Genomic DNA, 21,608 nt, shown 5'->3' on the forward strand with positions numbered 1-21,608 from the left:
AAGAGTTACATACTCATTCATTTATTCATTCATTATCCACTTGGGATGGTGGTGCGCAACTATTACTTACGTGTACCTTCACAATGGCCAGGATTTCGGTTGGGGCGCGCGACTAACTTGAGATCAGGAGTCTACCACATTGAGTTTAACTATCCAAATTTAGGTATGAGACTGGTTTAGATAGAAGTCCCTTGCGATGGACCCCGTAGCCTGCGATACTATGTAATATCATCCTGACTTCACACTCCAACTTGGTCATTTTATTCGCATCGCATTTTGCATTACATTCACAGGCATATGGCATTTTAGGTTACTATGTTTCTGCATGGCCTAGATACGGCTGACAGTATTCATGAACTCATCAGGAATTGTATATTGTATTGCATCCTCGGCATCTGATATTTGGCTTTTTATGGCTCCTCATTTGCATAGCTGATCTGTATTGACTACTCTGATATTGTATGACTCATGTACTTGTCAGTATTTTTGCTTACTCTGATATCGTATGATTCGTGATCTTACCAGTATTTCTAATATTGTATATTATGACATTATATTGAATACTTGGCACTTACCTTGTGCACACTTACACCACCCTTTAAGCTTTCTATAAGCTTATGCATTATAAATGCATACAGGTGATGATAGGTTACAGCAACATTAAGCTTGGAGCGTGCAGCAGTCTTATGGAGCTTTAATTTTCAATATATGTATTTCGCTTTCTGCATTGTATTCAAATATTTATATTAGTGGATATGTGATGATGATGTTGCCTTTCTGATTTGGGTAAACTTGTGGTTATGCTTATTATGAGTTAAATGTACATTGAAAAATTCTCCTTGTAAGATCCCAGGATCAGAATCTGGCGTATGGATGTTGGGAGCCGAGAATGGGGTACTACGGAGGCTGTCGACACCAGATTCGGTGATCAAAAATTTTGTGAGCCCAATTTTCGAGTTTGGGGCGTGACAGAGGCGCTGACCATAACCTGATTGCTACAACAAGGTTTCCCGTACATATACACACACAAACCTCGCAGCAAATCGACCTTACAAACACAAAGCTTTTAAAAACAGAAAGCATCTGTCAGGCTAGTTGTTACGATCCGCGTGAGGGGTCTTTGGCTGATCTCAGCGGTCCATAAGAAAGAAATCCTAGCCCTTTATGCTAAGTGTTCTCTTCATAAAGAGGATGAGAGAGAGGAAACAACCGCTTCTCCCCAAGCTCAAACCCACCAATGAAACCCCCTCCAAACTTCAAGGGAGTTTATCTACAAGCTTTCTAGGGCCCACACAGACTGTCTCAATGGGTTGGATCGGTGGAAGTGGAGGTGGAGACGAAGATGCCATTAACGACTGAACCTCCTTCCCCATTCGAGCTGCACCGTGCCACACTGAGTCAACCTGACCTCTCGAACTGAGTTGAATCAGTGCAGGCCAGAGGCATCTCCGGGAATGCCATTTTATCATCCATAGACCTTATTGGGTTAGTAGATGAAGCTATTGATCTTGTGAAGATAGAGATGGGTTTGTATCCTAACTAAACTATGCTGGCTCAAATCAACTCCAAATTGGTTTCCCGGTTTTGATTAAATCTTAGGCCGAAACTAAGACCGGGTGGTGGCTGTGATATAGGCCCAGATAAGGCCAGATCTGAGACCAGTAGGTGTGATATTTAGAGCTAAAAATCCAGTTCAAAATGGGCTAAAACTAGCCTTGAAACCTGGGCCAGAAACTGTCTCTAATCTAGGTCGAGATCTACTTGAGAGCAGCCATAAGGTGGGCTGAGAATCCGACCCAAATGCTGCCAAAACTCAGGATGCATTGGGCCGAGAATCAGGCCATTACCTGAGCTAAATAAGAACATCAACATGATCGTATGTGGACTGAAATTAATGGCTGAGAGAGATACTGAGACCGACCAGGGTGCTGGACTGAAACCAGTCACGTTTGGGTTGAAAATGGCCTCAGAACTGGGCTGAGATCAGGCCCAGTTCCAGCAAGAAAGATGGCCTAGATCAGCCCCTGATCAGGGCTGAAAACGCCTTCTAATAAAGGCAAAAAATTGGCCCTCAGATGGGCTAAGAATTCTGCAGAAAATGAGCTCTTGTTGGTCTCCGAAAGGAACTAAGAATGGCTTGAAATGTGGGCCACCATCAAGTCCGAAGTTGGGCCTTCATCAGGCCATACAATGAGTGTGAAAAATTAGTGGGCCGCACTATATATGCAGTGGGCCTCACTGTGAAATGCAGTGGGCCACACTCGGCTTTATGTTGTGGGCCGCACTCAAGCAGTAGTGGGCCGCTGACTTGGGCCAAAAGTGCTGTCCAGCTAACTTCTGGGCCAGGACCGGCCACCACTTTGAGCTGCAGCTTGAGATCAAGTCCAGTCCATTTAGGCTGCATGAAAAGGCTAGGTTGATCAACCAAACCCCCATTGGGCCCGACTCCCTTTTTGGGGACTTGATATTGTAACTTAGTCTGGGCCGAACCAAGCCCAGCTCGGCCCTTGATTAGGAATGATTTTGGGCCCAAATTAGGCCACTTGTTGGACAGAAATCTGGTGGGCCTGGTCACTCTAATGCGGTCCCAAATAACCTTATTCATGACCCATTTTAATGTATTATTGCCATTGTTATTATTAGGATTGTTAATGCTAATAATGATTAGCCATTAGTAAGTCATTCATGCTAGAACTAGTTAGTATAAACAGAATTGCAATTATTGCAAACTAGTGTTCTATTTATCACTCTTAAATATTATCATTAATGGTAGATTAAAATAATTACTGTCATCATAATATTATTATTATCATGTACTTATATTGATTTCATTGTTAAAATTTATAAGGGTTTTACAATTATTAATATTACTAACGTCGCGGTTAACTATACATCAATTAGTGTTCAATCCTATGATCCAAGTCTAGGACCGAACTCTAGGATGAAAACCTAGATCGACATCAATGCACTATTTGCGCTAACATTAGTTATTATAAAAAAATTACCGTTAAGGATATTATTGTAGTATCCATCATTTGAAGATATTATCATAAAAACAAAATGGATTACACTATTACATTGAAGTGCTTAGTGTTACCATGGTCACAAATATTGGTTATATCATTAACATTAAATTGTAACTAACCATATCATGACATTGTGTTTGAGCTACACATGTCCTAGTCTAACTCCTAAAACTAAACCCTAGAGTGAAACCCTAGAACATAAGTAATCCAAACCCTAGGTTATAATCTCAACCATAAACAGTACGTAGAACATGGATCTAACCATACAACTTACAATTTGTGATAGGATCCAAGTCTAAGGGCGTGCGCTCTTCCTAATAACATTGGAAGGCGAGTTGACAAATAAGGTGATGATTCTTCCCCTTGAGCTTTCCATTTTCCCATTAGCTTAAGTTATAGTTTTTATTTAAATTATAATTGATATCTTCATTTTACAATCACATGTGTTAATTGTCGAAATTGAATTACTATATTACATGCTTAATGCTTACCCTATATATTTGTTCATGCTTGTGGATTATTTGTGAATTGTTTATGGGATTTAAATTGGTACATCAGTGGGAAACTCCCACTTACAAATGTACACCCATACTTGGGATGTAACTCAATTGATGGTGGTTGCAATGGACCTTTGATCTAGTGGTTATTGAGTGCTGGTTTAAATTGATCATTGATGTGGGCTTACCATCCAAGGTTGTTGCGACCAATGGTTTTTAAGAACGCATTCTTCTCGCATGGTTTTGATATTGGCCCTACCTAGCTTGGTTTTAATAATTGCCCTATGTGGCTTACTTTTTTTATTCGCCTTACGTGTTTTTATTTTAGTATTTGCCTTAGATGGGTTTGATGTTTTGTACTGTGCAACCATGGGATGGTAAGCCCCATATACTTAATATGATTGGCCACTAGTTGACGGGTTTCCTTTAAACATCCTAAGGTTGTATCCTCATGAGCCGGAGATGGTGGTATGGGACCTATGCCCGAGCTGTCGGCCTTCGCTGAAGATGAGCCCCCGTAATGACCTTTGAGCTTATTTAAAATGGTTGGTTGTAATTGGACTAATAACGGGTTGGCTAATCATGCATACATGGCACAGACCAGCATCTATTCCTATCATACATGATGTACATATTTGTCCGATTGAATGCTTTTCCCAGGTCGATGATTGCATGGGTGACGAGTCCGCTGTCCTCACGGATGAGCATCCCAGGGTGATGATTGCATTCACGCATCCATGCACATAATAAGACCTACATCATGTATTATTTTTTATGCTTTATTTTATAACTATGCTTACCTAATGCGGCGGTGTGTAATCTTGAGGGGAATTCACACTGAGTTGTCCACTCATCCATCAAATAAATATAACCTACAGGTAACACAAGTGGCTTAAGTGATTTTCAGGTTCAGACTGATGAGGAGCTGAGCATAAGTGCCAGGGATGCACAGCCGTATTGCTAAGAGGAGCTACGTGGTCTTGCGGCTTACATTTATATTCTTCTATTATTTTTCATGTATTAAATTATGTAAATTTTAGTATTTGTTATATCGAGGCATTGGTTTGTATAAGTTATTATAGGCAACCTCTTGTACATCCTAAACGTAAATGAAAATTTTCATTTTATATGATTTGTCTATTCTACGCTCATCTGCTTACTCTAATAGTTAAAAAATATATATACTCGAATTTGCCCATCCTTTAAGGCTAACACTTGGGTTTTTGGGAAACGAGTCATATACTCGGGTCCTGAAAATTTGAGGCGTTACAAGTGTAGATTTCTCAGAAACATCACTATGGGCCCACAACCAGCCCCAATAAGAACAGTACGCATGCACCAGTGGTGCACCGAATTTCCAAAACAATCTCACACTTTCGAAAATTCAAATGGACAGTGTCCGTTTGAAGGTCTTGGGCCCACCTTTAGTGGCCCATTAGAAGATCCAAGGCGTCCATCATGTGTGGACCCCACCACTGAACAAAACCCTACCGGATCTTTGATCCGATGGAATTCAAATGAGAACAAAGGGAGAACCATCTCCATGAAATTTTGTCATCCGCAATGTGAACAAACAGCGTTTGTTGGAAGGAGTTGCGGTCCACCTCAATCATCCGATGGGGTGATCCAAACCATCCATTATAGTTGTAGGTCAAAACTTACCAGGACCTAGCTTCCCTAACGGAATTTACAATAGTCATGCATACACAATGCTGAACAAAATAGCGTGCTGCGGAGAGGGTGTCCCAAGAATCTGCGCAGGATCAAGGTCCGATCCGTCCTCTCCCTACTTTTAAGAGATCCAGAGCATCCAAACTACATCTAGGATGATCTAAGAAAGAGAGGAGGAGGAATCCTAGAAGGTAATGGCTAGCGAGAACAAGAACTGCAGCCCTATTTTCTTGGTTATGCAAACAGCTGTTGCATAAGGAAAATTATTTGATTTCCTTGTTGCGTAAATAGGTTTACACCGGAGATGCTCAGAAGAGTCTGGAGACTCTCTCCTCCTATAAAGTGCACCCATTCGACAGTAGGTGAGGAAAAGTAGAGAAAAAGCAAGAAAAGAAAAGAAAAGAGAGGAAGAAAAATGAGAGAGAGAGCAACGACCAGCCCTGTTGTCCGTCCAACAAGGAGGAGAGAGAAAGAATAGCTAAGGAGAGAGGCCGGACACCAAGTGCCTGCCTGCACCAGCCCTTGAATAACTAAGAGTCCGTTTGAAGGTGTCACGCCCCAAACCCATAAATCGTACTCACAGGAATTCCGATCGCCGAATCCGGTGCCGATAGCCTCCGTAGTACCCCATTCTTAGCTCCCAGCGCCCATATGCCAGGTTCCGATTCTGGGATCCTACAAGGAGGATTTTTCCCAAGTACATTTATCTCGTAAGAAGCATAACCACAAGTTTACCAAAATCACAAAAGCAACATCATCATCATATATCCACTAATATAAACTTTAAATACAATGCTAAAGGGAAATACATATGTCAAAATAAAATTAAAGCTCTAGAAGACAGCTGCACGCTCCAAGCTCAACGTCGTTGTGACCAACACTACCTGCACGCATCTATCGTGCATAAGCTTATAGAAAGCTTAGAGGGTGGTGAAAGTGTGTGCCAAGATAAGTGCTAAGCACACAAATACAACGTCATAATCATACAATGTCAGAAATACTGGCGACGTCTGAATCATACGATATCAAAGTAAGTAGAAATACTGGCAAGTCCATGCGTCATACAATCTCAGAGTACGCAATACAAGTTGGCTATGCAAATGAGTAGTCATAAAGAGTCAAGTATCAGATACTGAGGAAGCAATGCAATATGCGGTGCGAATAACCATGTAAGCGTGTGAAGTTGGGATGATGGTACGTAGTATCGCAAGCTATGGGGTCCACCACAAGGGACTCTTATTAAACCAATCCCATACCTTAATTTGGATAGTCAGACTCAATGTGGTAAACTCTTGATCTCAGGTTAGTCGCGCGCTCCAACTGAAATCCTAGCCATTGCGAAGGTACACGTAACAAATTGTTACACACCACTAGCCTGAGTGGATACTGAATGAATGAATGAATGAATGAGTATGCAACTCCTGCTCAATAAGTCCATATATCAGTACTGTACATCTTTGGGATCATCGCCGGGGTCTATTACTGTAATGACCCGAAAAATTTTATGCCAAGACCCGAGTACTACCTCTATTTTCCTTAGAAGCTATTTGGGGTAATTAGTGCTAAACTCGATTGCTTATGAAATTTGCATCAATCACTTTAAATTGGATCTGCATGACTCAAAACCTGTAGAATCATTAGCACTATGTTACTCTGAAATCTGGGATTCATCGCTAAATTCAGTTGCTCTTGAGAATTTTTAGAAGTTCTGGATCAGACCTGGACCGCGCGTCGAAAGTCCGATAGCGATGATCTTAGGCTATATTGGTCACCATGTTGGGCTTGGCCCTCACCTCAAAAATCAAGTCCAGATGATGTTCTGGGTCGATTTGTTTGAGTCCGGAGTGAAGAGTGTGAGAACAGAGAGATTAAATGTGCTTTTGTGAAATCTGAGTCGTGTCGCTTGCGCGACGAATTTAAGCAATCTGATCGTTGGATTCTGACCCATTTCACCCTCGGATTAGGGAAGATGGCCCAGGCAGGTCATAGTGCTTGTGGTCCTGATTGAGTTTCGGTGACCGTTGAATTGAGTGTGGTCCGTCACGGCTGATCTGTAGATCCGATCGGTATGAAAACTCAGTCTGACCTAGATCCATGGTCAGTGAGCTTAAGTCCGACCTCTCGTGGAAAAAGACCCACCGGAAGTGCTCCTTTGGATTGAGAGAAGCCTGTTTTGGTTATAACCTAAGTATACCTTGGCCCTGGGGTTATTTTCATCAACGTCAAGCCTATATATAGACCTTAAAACCCTAACTTTCTTTTCCATACGAATTTCCTAACCCTAGATAAGAAAGAGAGAGGAAAAGAGAGAGAAAGTGAGAGAGAAGTTGGTGAATCATTTTAGATTCTTTCCTGTTCTTCTACATCCTTAAACCTTTACCTTTGAATCATTTTTTCGGCGATTCTAAGTTCATCTTTGGGTAAGTTAACCTAACCCTAATCTATTTTAGAGCTTAGAAGATTCTATGTGTTGTTGTAGCTCATTTCTATTCTTGCTCTAGGTTATCTTGTCGCCGTTGACGAAGACATATCGTCTGAATCAGTTCGGTGTTTTATTTCTGGTTTAAGGTGCGGACTTTAATCGTATAGGTTATGGTTTTCAAGGCTTTCAATGCTAGTGAATGGTTTATTCTTGCTATGGATGAGATTTCACATGCCAAATGCTATGTTTATTTTGCATTTCTGATATGCATGTGTTATATCGAGTTTTGTGTATTCTATGTATATGTAGGAAGTACCGTATATGTATAAAATATGAACCTATGTTTGCCATGATTATTTGTCGTGTACTTGTGCTAATTGTATGTGCAACAACTCCTTGGCAAAAGGAATTGTCCAAATGCGTGTATTTCAACATACGTCATGTATGTTGTATTATGTATTCTAAGTGTTGGTAGAAATGTCTGAATGATCTAAAGTGCAGCATAGTAACCTAATTGCGGGCTTTGAGAAGCGATTCTCAACACTCCTAGTGATGTGTATGATTTACTGCATGCAAGTCATATTCCTTGTTGTTTAATTTTAAGTATTACTTATGTGAGAATCCATGTTAAGTTAATACTCTTCTAATGCTTACATACCACATGATTTGAGTTGTTGTTCCATTACTATTCTAGATTGTTGATATGAATATCTGTTGTGGTGGAATGTGTTTAGGACTATTAATAGTCCAGGAAATTGGTAATCGGTCTTGAGATCGTGGCTGAGGTTGCTTTCGCCACGTAGGATGTGATTAGACGAACTCGAGTTGTATTAGAGTTGTCGGCAGTGGTTTGGCCACACGGAGTGTTTGCGCACTCTATGTCGTTCAACCCAACGTGTGCTCGTGCTAGTCGAGTTCGTCAAGTAACCCGATTGTCCGATGTATGTTCACCATGTATGGACGCTATTGTATGAATCTAGGGTACCGAACTTACCGATGAAATCCTGTAAACCGTTGTACCTTGATCCGTTAAGACTCATGAGCCGGACATGGTGGTATGGGACACCGTGGTCGAGCTGTCGGCCTACGCTGGGGTGACGAGCCTCCCCGTAGTGACCAGTGAGCAACCAAACTCGTGAGCCGATTATGGTGGTATGGGACACTATATTCGTGCTGTCGGCCTACATTGATTGGTGACGAGCCCTTTGTAGTGACCTCGAGCATACCTGGATACCGCATTGAGGTGACGAGCCTTATTGTAGTAACAAAGGTGTGATAGGCGTGCATTGATTGGTGACGAGCCCTTTGTAGTGACCTCGAGCATACCTGGATACCGCATTGAGGTGACGAGCCTTATTGTAGTAACAAAGGTGTGATAGGCGTGCATTGATTGGTGACGAGCCCTTTGCAGCGACCTAAAACCATATGATCGTATGAGATTATCTAGAACTGACGACCCTAGAATGGATCACTGTTTGGATGGTGATATGAGGAAGGTACCTTAGCTTTCCAATCCTGCTGTATGAAAATGACTAATAAAAACTTGGTAATGATGTTCATGCACCGCATTTGCATGTGCCTGGAAGAGGTGGCGCACTTTGAGGCGATGTCATGCGTAACGTAAGATGAAGACGCTGAAGGTGTACGCGCAAGGGCATGCATCATTCTTCATACATCCTTGCACTAATCAGAGTACTTAGGACATGTTTGATTGTTCTGCTTTATCATTACTGCTTGATTGAATTGATAACATGTTAACCTTTACTTTATTGTTCCACTGAGTTGATCACTCACTCCCACGTTCTGGGGCGGTGTTAAACACCCACCAGACTCTGTCTTAGTTGCTGATATTGCAGATGTTGATGCGACCTCTGAGGCAGAGCAGGAGATCGAGGATGATGAGGCCACATTTTCTTTCATGCAGTTTTCAGGCGGGTTCTAGTGAGCCTTGTTCTGATGCGTGGGATTCTGGGATTTCTTTTTGGGAATAGGTATTGTCATTTGATACTTGTAATTTTGATAGCAACACTTGTAATACGACCTGGTATGTATATGTATTTCAGGGATTTGCACATGTACACATGATTCTATAAGTCTTCCGCTTGCGTTCTTCACTTATCCCTAAATTATATTTGCAGTTTGGCTTAATCTATTCCATGTTTTATGTACTCATACAGACAACATACATCCATCATTCAATATGTTGCATAAGTGATGTTTTAAAACTCAGGAGCTGAGTTATGCTCGATCCCCGAATTTCAGGGCGTTACAATTACATTCTACGCCAGCTTACCGCCCCTATCCGATCGCACAACTGGGTAAGTGAAAGAGACCTCACTATTCGCCTACTAATATCGGGCCCGGCTCGTCGATAACGAGCCCATTCCTCAAGCTGGTCAGACTCAACCCAGATATTGCCCCCTCACTTAGGCGGGTAAGGTCACCACCCCTCTCAACCAACCAAGACACAGTGGGAGACGCGACCTATTGGTATACAGCCCTCATGCGCTCATATATATCCACTCGGTCTTGACATTGGGCCGTCCTTTGGTACCAAGAGGGTTTAGGGATTTTCACCCAAGGCCATCTATGACGGCCCGATGCTAGTAACAGATTTTTGATGTCCCATCTAGCCATCCACGATATGCCTATGGAGGCTACGGCCCTGATGTCGCTAGGGCATACAGTAATGACAACACATAATGCAAGATGCATGAGTCATATAGTCCAATCATGCATCAATCCTACACATACCGTGCGCTCATGTGAGATAACTCCGCTTATTAGAGAGTCCCATAAACCACCGACACTATGGCATATGCAATGGTCAATCATATCTCATAACAAACATGCAGATGATGCGTATGGGCATATATCATGATGTTATGCTGTCACATACTCATAATCGGTATCAATAACCAGCATCGACAATTGACCTCGACAATATGGACATTTAACCAACATTGCCCCCAAGGAATGACCCACATAGAGCCTAACATATAGTGGACCCATGGCCTCACACAAGGGCCAAATATACAACACCATGGGCCTTGCTCAAGAGCTTCATACACATCACGATGGGCCTTTCACATGGGCATAACATACATCACAATGGGCTCCATCGCCTGGCCATCAAATGCATCACAATGGGCTTCATCACATAGGCCTCATATACATCACATTAGGCTTTAAACATGGGCTGAATACACGTCACAATGGGCCTCAAATACGGGCTGTATATACATCACATTAGGCTTTAAACATGGGCTGAATACACGTCACAATGGGCCTCAAATACGGGCTGTATATACATCACATTGGGCCTCAAACACGAGCCGAATGCACATCATAATGAGCCTCAAATACGAGCCACATATACATCACATTGGGCCTCGACAATCGCCCTCGACAATCGAAATCAGCCTCGATAATTGACATCGACAATTAGCCTATACAATTTGCCTTAACAATCGGAATTGGCCTCAACAATCAGAATCAGAATCGGCCTCAATAATCGGCCTCGACAATCGGAATCATCCTCGACACTCAGAATCGGAATTGGCCTCAACAATCAGCCTCGACAATCGGAATCAGTATCGACAATTAAAATCAGCGTCAATAATTGGAATCAAAATTGGCCTCAACAATCAGCCTCGACACTCGGAATCGGCCTTAACAATCAGAATCGGTATCGACAATCGAAATCGGCCTCGATAATCGAAATCGGAATCGACCTTAACAATCGGCCTCGACATTCAGAATCGACCTTAACAATCGAAATCAGAATTGGCCTCGATAATCAGAATTGGTATCAACAATCGAAATCGGCGTCGATATTCAGCCTCGACAATCGAAATCGGCCTTGATAATCGGCCTCGACAATCGACCTCGACAATCAGAATCGACATCGACAATTGAAATCAGCCTCGACAATTAGCCTCGATAATCACAATCGACCTCGACAATTAAAATCGGCCTTGATAATCGGAATCGGCCTCAACAATCGGAATCGGCCTCGAGAATCGTAATCGGCCTCGATAATCAGAATCAGCCTAACAAAGGGCCTATGGGAAGGTCACAATGTGGACATTCAACCATTATTGCCCATCAATGTGGACATTTAACTAACATTGCTCCTAAGGAGTGGCCCACATAGAGCCAAACGTATCGTGGGCGCATGGCCTCACACAAAGGCCTAATATACATCACAATGAGCCTTTACTCCAGGGCCATATATACACCACATCGGGCCTCGCCATATGGGCCTTACATATATCACATTGGGCTTATCAAATGGGCCGAAAATACATCACAATGGGCCTTACCAAATGGCCGAAAATACATCACAATGGGCCTTCCTAAATGGGCCGAAAATACATCACAATGGGCCTTACCAAATGGGCCGAAAATACATCTCAATGGGCCTTACCAAATAGGCTGAAATTGCATCAAGGTGGACCTTAACGGATGGGCCACCAATACATTAAGGTGGGCCTCATTGTTGGGCCATAGATACATCTAGGTGGGTAGCATTTATGGACCACACCAATTGGCCGCACCATCTACAAGTGGGCCGCATCGATGGGCCACAAATACATCCCGGTGGGCCCCATGGATGGGCCACAAATACATCAAGGTAGGGCTCACAATACTCTTCATACAATATGGTCATAAGGTCACAAAGACCTAGATTAAGAGGGAAAACAAATTTCATATAGATCCAAAACTTCTGTAACCCCAAAAGGGGTTTTAATGGTAGGCATTCAATCTCCACTGTTTTTCTGCTGTGGTCCACCTGATAAACCATGTGGATATAGACTAAATACATCAATGGTGGGTCCCACTATGATGTGGGTGAGAACTTGGATTACATATAAAAATCATTTCAACAGTGGCAGGTGCAACATGTGTATCACTGTACACTATCATTCTATTGGGCACATGGTGCACCAGTGATGATCAGCACCACCCAAACATTGTCCATGTGAATCTACACCATCCAAACATTAGATAGCACCATCCAGATATGCGGACGGTGCAGATGAAATGCATACAACATGGTGGGGTCCCACAGAACTGTCCAGGCACGGATGGCCTGGAATACAAAACATACATCACGGTGGTCCCCACCGTCCACGTACAGGACGGTGGGACGCAATCCATACATCAGTGGACCCCACATGGTGGAGGTGGGCCACCCCACTTCTCTCTCCATATATATATATATATATATGTATATATACATATACATACATATATATATATATATATTATATTATATTATTTTTTTAAATTTTATTTTTAAGACCTACAGCGTCCAGTGTCCAGACGCTGGACATTTGGATGGATGGTAGATATAACAAATGCATCGTGGTGGGGTCCATATAGATGGACGGTAGGATATGGGATGTTTTTTTTAAAAACAAAATCAGGAATTCAAACATCAGCCCTGAAGTCCATTGGCGGACGTTCAGGATATGGGATGCATACATCAATGTGGGCCCATCTCCACACATGCAACACGTGTGGAGTGGGTCCCACTCAACTGGATGGACGACGACGATGAAACACTTATGCTATGGTGGGTCCACCCTCAAATGGACGGACGGTGTGGATCCAAGACATACATCACAGTCGGCCCTCTCTACACCATCAAGAAATGGATGGTGTGGATATATGATACACATATCAAGGTGGACCCCACCCCTCACACGTATAGTACGTGTGGGGTGGGTCCCATGGCCTGTCCAAAACAGGTGGATGGCATGGACGTACAGATATATCACAGTAGGTTCCACAGCACCGTCTAGAGATCTCTGGACGGTGGATTTATTGAATACATTCATCATGGTGGGTCCCACTACCTGCACGTGCGACACGTGCAGGGTTGGCTGCACATGGATGGACAACAATGAGATATAACACATATATCATGGTCCCACAGCTGCTGGACAGCAGTGTCCACCAGATGGACGGTGTGAATCAAATCCACACATCATGGTGGGTCACACATACTAATGTACAGTGTAGAGAAACATATACATTAAGGTGGTTTCCCATACGGACAGCAAAACGGATGACTTACAGCATGTGGGTCCCACTTTCAGCAAGATCGGCACCATCTAGACATGGTGCGGTAAAATCGGCACTGTCCAGAAGTTGACTAACAAGATCAGCACCGTCCAGACATGGTGCAGTAAAATCAGCACTGTCCAGACATTGACCAACAAGATCAGCATCGTCCGGGCATAGTGCAGTAAAATCAGCATCGTCCATCAAGGTGGACCATCACACAAGGAGAAAGAGAGAGAGCGAGAGAGAGAGAGAGAGAGAGAGAGAGAGAGATCGGTGAGAGGGAGGGACCCCGCCACTATGGGCCCTCCCTATATGATGCATACATCAAGTGGGTCCTAAATCATCTGGACCCTACATCAAAATCAAATGAAATGAACACCCACCGTTTGCTTCATCTTGGACTTCTCTTTAGCTCCAATGGAACATAATTCAATAGTTGAGATTCATCATAGAGGGTGGGATTGGATGGTAGGAAGGTGGGCCACACCTACCTCTCTCATGGAGCTTGGACGTCCACCCTTGGGAGTTGGAGAGTGAAGTTAGAAATGAGAGAGAGAGAGAGAAGTGATGGATGGATGGAGTGGGTGTTGTAAGAAATGGGAATGAGAAGTATGGGTTGGTTTGAATTTGGTGTAAAGGTGGAATGGGTGGGGGGAGAGAGTGTTGACTTGGGGAAAAGAGGGAATGGGTGTATGTACTTGGGATAGGGTGAGGTGGCATTAGGGTATCGAGGGTGTACTTGACTTGATTGATGTGACGGGTCATAGAGATTCTCTCAAAATTCGCAACACGTGGCGTTTCATCGGAATGAACGCGTGCTCATATCTCCTGGCCTGGGTATTGCATTGGCACATGAGACACGGCGTTGGAACCGCGGTGACGGCACAGTCGCTAAGGTACAAGTTTTGAGTCGAGCCAACTCTGATATACGGGACACAACTCAGGATCACGTGTAAACATTGATAACAGATCTTGGGTCACCAAAATTCGACTGGGAGGACTGCAGAAGCCTACGGAATGGTACATGCTAGGATACGGGTCTCACAGAAGGTCTTGTGGCCCACCATTATTGGCTTGTTGAAAGATCCAAGTCATCCATCATGTGTGGACCCCACCACCAAACAAAACCCTACTGGATCTTTGACTTGACGAAATTCAAACGAGAAGAGAGGGAGAAATATCTCCATCAAATTCTGTCATCTGGAATGCGAACAAACAACATCGGTTGGAAGGAGTTGCAACCCACCTCGATCATCCGATGGGGTGATCCAAACCATCCATTGTAGCTGTAACTAGGACCTAGCTTCCCCCACAGAATTTACAATAGTCATGCATACACAGTGCTGAACACAATAGTGAGCTGCGGAGATGGTGTCCCAAGAATCTGTGCAGGATCAAGGTCTGATCCGTCCTCTCCCTACTTCTGAGAGATCCAGAGCATCCAAACTACTCTAGGATGATCTAAGAAAGAGAGGAGGAGGAATCTTAGAAGATAATGTCTAGCAAGAACAAGAACCACAACCCTATTTTCTTGGCTACACAAACAGCTGTTGCGTAAGGAAAACCATCTAATTTCCTTGCTGCATAGACAGGTTTACACCGGGGACGCTCAGAAGAGTCAGGAGACTCTCTCCTCCTATAAAGTGCACCCGTCCAATAGTGGGTGAGGAAAAGTAGAGGAAAAGCAAGAAAAGAAAAGAAAAGAAAGGAGAGGAAGAAAAATGAGAGAGAGAGAGCAACGGCCAGCCCTGTTGTCCATCCAGCAAGGAGGAGAGAGAAAGAAGAGCTAAGGAGAGAGGCCGGACGCCAAGTGCCCGCCTACACCAGCCCCTGAATAGCTACTCGAGGTTAGTTTGAGTCCAAACCCAATCCTTCCTTATTCCCTTCCCAGATTTTTTTAATTCCTTTCACAACGATGAAAGTGGAATATAATTCACACCTTTTAGGATCACTGAAATTGTGGTTTAGACCGCTGTAGTAGAGTATGGATTAGTCCAAGAGTCCTAGAGGGGGTGAATAGGACTTTTCACCGATTATACCAATTTAAAATTTATTGCCTAACTTAAATTGATTTGCAATTTAACTAAGTAAGGCAATGTAACTCTAAAGGCTTTTAAGCCAATAGAAGGTCCAATCACATAGGGTACTCAAGATATACAAATAAAGCAACTAGCCTATAACATTATGAACTTGTGAGTGGAATGTGCTACCTATCAATCTTAAGCAATCATTCAATCATGCATAAATAATCAAGCATTCAAACTTATATGATCATGATTAAATAGATATGCAAATGACAATTCCAACCACAACGATGTATAGTGGTTTGGCTATGTTCCTACTCCACTCTCGACAACTGCACTATATCCTAGAGTGTACCGGATTTCACTATCAATAGTTTTAAATCAGGTTCACCATAAACCTTTACAGCCCTACACAAAGGACTCTCCAATTTATGCTCTACGCACGAGCAAAGGTCCTACACTAAGAACCTACGTTTAGGCTCATCGGCTAAGGTCCCACACAAGGCACCTATGTCTAGGCCCACCGGCCAAGGTCCCACACAAGGAACTCGGCCAAGGTCCCACACTAGGAACCTAATCGAGTTTGAGGATAGCAAACTCTTAGCCTCAATCCTACATGAGGATAGATACTAACTTGTGGACTCTTAGTAATGACACTTACTTGTCGAAATGAGTCATCTTTTGTAGCTTGTGTTGAGTTGCTTGATCTTCGCTCTTCAGTACTTGAATCGGATCCCCAATGCTCCCCCGATCATGATGCTGTGATTTTCTTATTGTATCAGCTTCACTAGAGTTTAATTGAGACTAAAGATATACCTATAGGTTTGGTCTTAGTACTCTAGTAAAGGCTTGAGATCATGTTCTTCATTAATAAGAGCTTTGAATGCTCATTGAGATGATGAATCACAATGAAAAGAACATGAATCTCATGTGGATAGAGTCTAAGAAGGCTAGGTTAAGCTTGAGTTGCACTAAGGACTCTAAAATGTCTTTATCCAAACTTTTCATAAAATTTTGGGTCAGATATTTATAGAGAAAAAGTCCCAACGGATCTATAACGGCTAGTTTTCGGTTCTACCGAGTGGACCTTCGGTGGCACTGAACTGTAGTCAATGGCATCAAAATATCACTTGGTGGTACCAAATTAAATCCTGAAGCTGCTGGATGAAATTTGTTACTTTCGATGGCACCGAACATTATACTTTAATAACAGTCGGTGGTACCGAATTATCTTTGATATGTTGGTGGACTTTTTTCGGCACTTTCGGTGGCACCGAAGGTGTCTTCAGTGTACCGAATGACACTTTGATGGTACCGAAGGTGCTATTCAGTGGCACCTTTTCTAATCGAATTGGAACAGATTTTCTTGTTTGAACTTTGTCCAATAATTCATTCAGCAACTTTGAACCTACTAAAGCCAATATTAGAATGATGAAAAATATAGACTTAAATGGCTTGAATAGATGATCTAAGTGGGCTTTCCTATTTGGGTTAGGATCATCTATATGAAAGGTCAAGATTGTAGAAGCTTCTTTGTACTTTAATCTTGTATCTTGGGCTTCTGCTCCAATTGCATCATCTCTCTTCTTTTGCCAAGGACCCATCCGACTACATGACACAACTAATCACGTGATTGACAAACATGTGTGCACGGTGAGTGCACTAACAATCACTACACTTGGATAAGATATAAAAATGTTACTAAATAGACGCTAGACCAAATAAATCGAGTCTTGTGGGATAGGACAAAGGAACGGGTTCTGATCCTATGATTACTCGAGGTCTTCAAGATTACTAGCAAACATCAAATAACTAAAGGTGAGGGTTTTATCCTTTAAGCTTACAGTAATTTAAGTTGATATGAATTGTCCTGTCTTTTAGCTATTCTTATGTTACTATGATTTTCTCTCTGTTTCTGTTTAATTTATCATCAACAATTATTGGCCCTTTTTGGATTATGACATGATGTTAATTATAAGTGATCTTTCTAAATTTATGTGGGGTGATGCATACAAGCCTTGCCCTTGCCTTTATCAATTTATTAAGTAGGCCCTTGCCACTCTCCTCTTTATTGAGTTGGTCATTACTACTCTCCTTATTATTGAGTTGGTCATTGCCACTCGTCTATTTGTTGAGTTAGCCATTGCTACTCTTCTTTTATTGAGTTGACCATTGTCACTCTCCTCTTTGTTATGTTGGCTATTGCCACTTTTATCTTTGTTGAGTTGAGCATTACCACTCTTCTCTTTATTATATTGGCCTTGTGCTATTTATCTTTAAGGCTTAGGCATGTGTGTCTTGATATTCTAGAACCTTTATGATTTAGATTATGTTCTCTATAAGTGCAATTGATATGTTAAAAGGTGTCGCAACTAGTGATTCAATTATCTTATCATGGACGTAATGCACTCTGGGTAGAGACCCTCTTGGACATCACGTGATTCCATAGGTTTTTGGGTAGTGGTGCACAAATTGATGCGTGTAATTCGTAAATGTAATGTCACATCACTTCCAGGACTGGATGTCATAAATAGTCACTCTATGAACAAATCGTGTCACGTTATTCATCTGACTCATGTGTTGTGTGTCTTGAGGTGTTCACGTAAATCCATGGTAGCATTGGCTATGCTGGCGAATATCCATAGTTATGGGATGCGGGTCGAGTTGGATTTTCCATGAATCGTATTCCACATTGTAATGATCACTATGTATGATGAGCTGCACACACTTTGTTAGGCATGCATCTCATATAGGTTGTCTGTGCATATTAATACTCCTTGTAATAGTGGAATGTGAGACGTATCTGTAAGTGCTATATTGTATAAAGCACACCTTTGTTTGTCAAATTTCATTTAGACAAAACAACTTATGAAGTGTCCCATCTAAAGTGGATCAAGATGGAAAGTTTAAGACTCTACTTCAAGTCTAGTAGTGGATCAAGATGGAAAGTTCAAGACTCAAATTATGGAACATTCAAGACTGTACTTAATATGTACATGTGTACGATACCAATCTAACTATCCTAACCATACACACATTCTCCAACACCAATCTGACCATGAGAAATAATCTCTATGCATAAATCAAGCCATCTGATCATTGATTTTAAGGCAAGACCATCCATCATGTGATTTGACATATGAACCTCCCCTTAAATGAATTGGCAAATAATTCTCCATCCGTAATGGTTTATATCTAAGTTTGTTCACAGGAATTGTTTAGAAAGGTGCATACAACCACGTAGAACATTATATTTCACAAAACTCTTAGATCAACGGTAATTACGAGAATGCCATTAACCTAGACACCTGAATTCTAGATCACATGGTTCCCAGGATCCGTTTGATGTGGAATCTTATACCTTACTAACTATCATAAATTAACATGCACGTCGAACTTTAGCCCTTAAATCATTGTAAAAGTGACCCAATTTATAGATCAGCCCTATAATCATTAATTTTGGTGTCCATCGAGTGAAGAAGGGTCATAGGTAGTCATAGTAGGATAATTCCCTTTCATCTGCATCTATATGATCTTATGAACAGGTTGGATGATAAACAAACATCACTATAGGGCTTGGAAAGGCTTCAATGGTGGAGATCACAACAACCACTATTTCGTATAATATGATTCGCCTGATCCTTAAATATGCTTCAGATTTGGGCTCGACCCCTTAAATTAGATGGAAAATGAATGGATGGTGTAGATTTCTTAGAAACATCACTATGGACCCACAACCAGCCCCTGTGTGCACGGTACGCGTGCACCAACAATGCACCGAACTAAGAGTTAGGTCAAAGAAGGTTTGACCCAACAGATTTCCAAAACAATCTCCGTCTTTCAGAAATTCAAATGGACATCATCCGTTTGAAGGACGAGCGACCCACATCAGCGGCCCATTGGAAGATCCAAGGCATCCATCATGTGTGGACCCCACCATCAAACAAAACCCTACTGGATCTTTGACCCAATGGAATTCAAACGAGAAGAGAGGGAGAACCGTCTTCCTGAAATTCTGTCGTCCGTAACGCAAACAGACATCGTTTGTTGGAAGGAGTTGCGGCCCACCTCGTTTCTTCAATGGGGTGATCTAAACCATCCATTATAGCTGTAGGTCAAAACCGACTAGGACCTAGCTTCCCGCATGGAATTTACAATAGTCATGCATACATAGTGCTGAACACAACAGCGAGCTGTGGAGAGGGTGTCCCAAGAATCTGCACAGGATCAAGGTCTGATCTGTCCTCTCCCAACTTCTGGGAGATCTAAATCTTCCAAACTACATCTAGGATGATCTGAGAAAGCGAGGAGGAGGAATCCTAGAAGATAACAGCTGGCGAGAATAAGAACCACAACCCTATTTTCTTGGTTATGCAAACGGCTGTTGCGGAGGGAAAACCATCCGATTTCCTTGCTACGTAAGCAAGCTTACACCAGGGATGCTCAGAAGAGTCTGGAGACTCTCTCCTCCTATAAAGTGCACTCGTCCGATAGTGGGTGAGGAAAAGTAGAGGAAAAGCAAGAAAAGAAAAGAAAAGAGAGGAAGAAAAATGAGAGAGAGAAAGAGCACAGGCCAGCCCTGTTGTCCGTCCAGCAAGGAGGAGAGTGAAAGAAGAGCTAAGGAGAGAGGCCAGACGCCAAGTGCCCGCCTGCATCAGCCCCTGAATAGCTACTCGAGGTTAGTTCAAGTCCAAACCTAATCCTTACTTGTTCCCTTCTCAAATTTTCTTTATTCCTTTCACAACGATGAAAGTGGATTATAATTCACACCTTTTAGGAACATTACACTTGGATAAGATATAAAAACGTTACTAAATAGACGTTAGTCCTAATAAATCACGTCATGTGGGATAAGACAAAGGAGCATGTTCTGATCCTAAGATTACTTGAGGTCTTCAACATTACTAATAGACATCAAATAACTAAAGGTGAGGGTTTTATCCTTTAAGCTTACAGTAATTTAAATTGATATGAATTATCTTGCCCTTTACTTGTTCTCATGTTACTATGATTTTCTCTCTATTTCTATTTAATTTATCATAAACAATTATTGGCCCTTTTTGGATTATAGCATGATGTTAATTACAAGTGATCTTTTTGAATTTATGTGGGGCGATGCATACAATCCTTGCCCTTGCCTCTATCAATTTATTGAGTTGGTCCTTGCCACTCTCCTCTTTATTGAGTTGGTCATTACCACTCTCCTTATTATTGAGTTGGCCATTGTTACTCATCTATTTGTTGAGTTAGCCATTGCTACTCTTCTTTTATTGAGTTGACCATTGTCACTCTCATCTTTGTTATGTTAGCCATTGCCACTTTTATCTTTGTTGACTTAACCATTGTCACTCTTCCCTTTATTATATTGGCCTTGTGCGATTTATCTTTAAAGCTTGGGCATGTGTCTTGATATTCCAGAACCTCCATGATTCAGATTACGTTCTCTATAAGTGCAAGTGATGTATTAAGAGGAGTCACAACTAGTGATTCAATTATCATATCATGGACATAACGCGCTCTAGGTAGAGACCCTCTTGGTCGTCACGTGATTCCATGGGTTTTTGGGTAATAGTGCACAAATTGATGTGTGTAATTCACAAATGTAGTGTCACATCACTTTCGAGATTGGATATTGCAAATAGTCGCTCCATAAACAAATCGTGTTACATAATTCATCCGACTATGTGTTGCACGCCTTGAGGTGTTCACGTAAATCCACAGTATCGTTGGCCATGCCGGCGAATATCCATAGTTATGGGATGCGGGTCGAGTCAGATTTTCTATGCGTATTCCATATTGTGATGATTACTACGTATGATGAGCCACACACACTTTGCTAGGCATGTATCTCATGTAGGTTGTTTACGCATTCTAATGCTCCTTGTAATAGTGG

This window comes from Magnolia sinica, chromosome 7 (assembly GCF_029962835.1).
Source record: "Magnolia sinica isolate HGM2019 chromosome 7, MsV1, whole genome shotgun sequence".
NCBI classification, from domain to species: domain Eukaryota; kingdom Viridiplantae; phylum Streptophyta; class Magnoliopsida; order Magnoliales; family Magnoliaceae; genus Magnolia; species Magnolia sinica.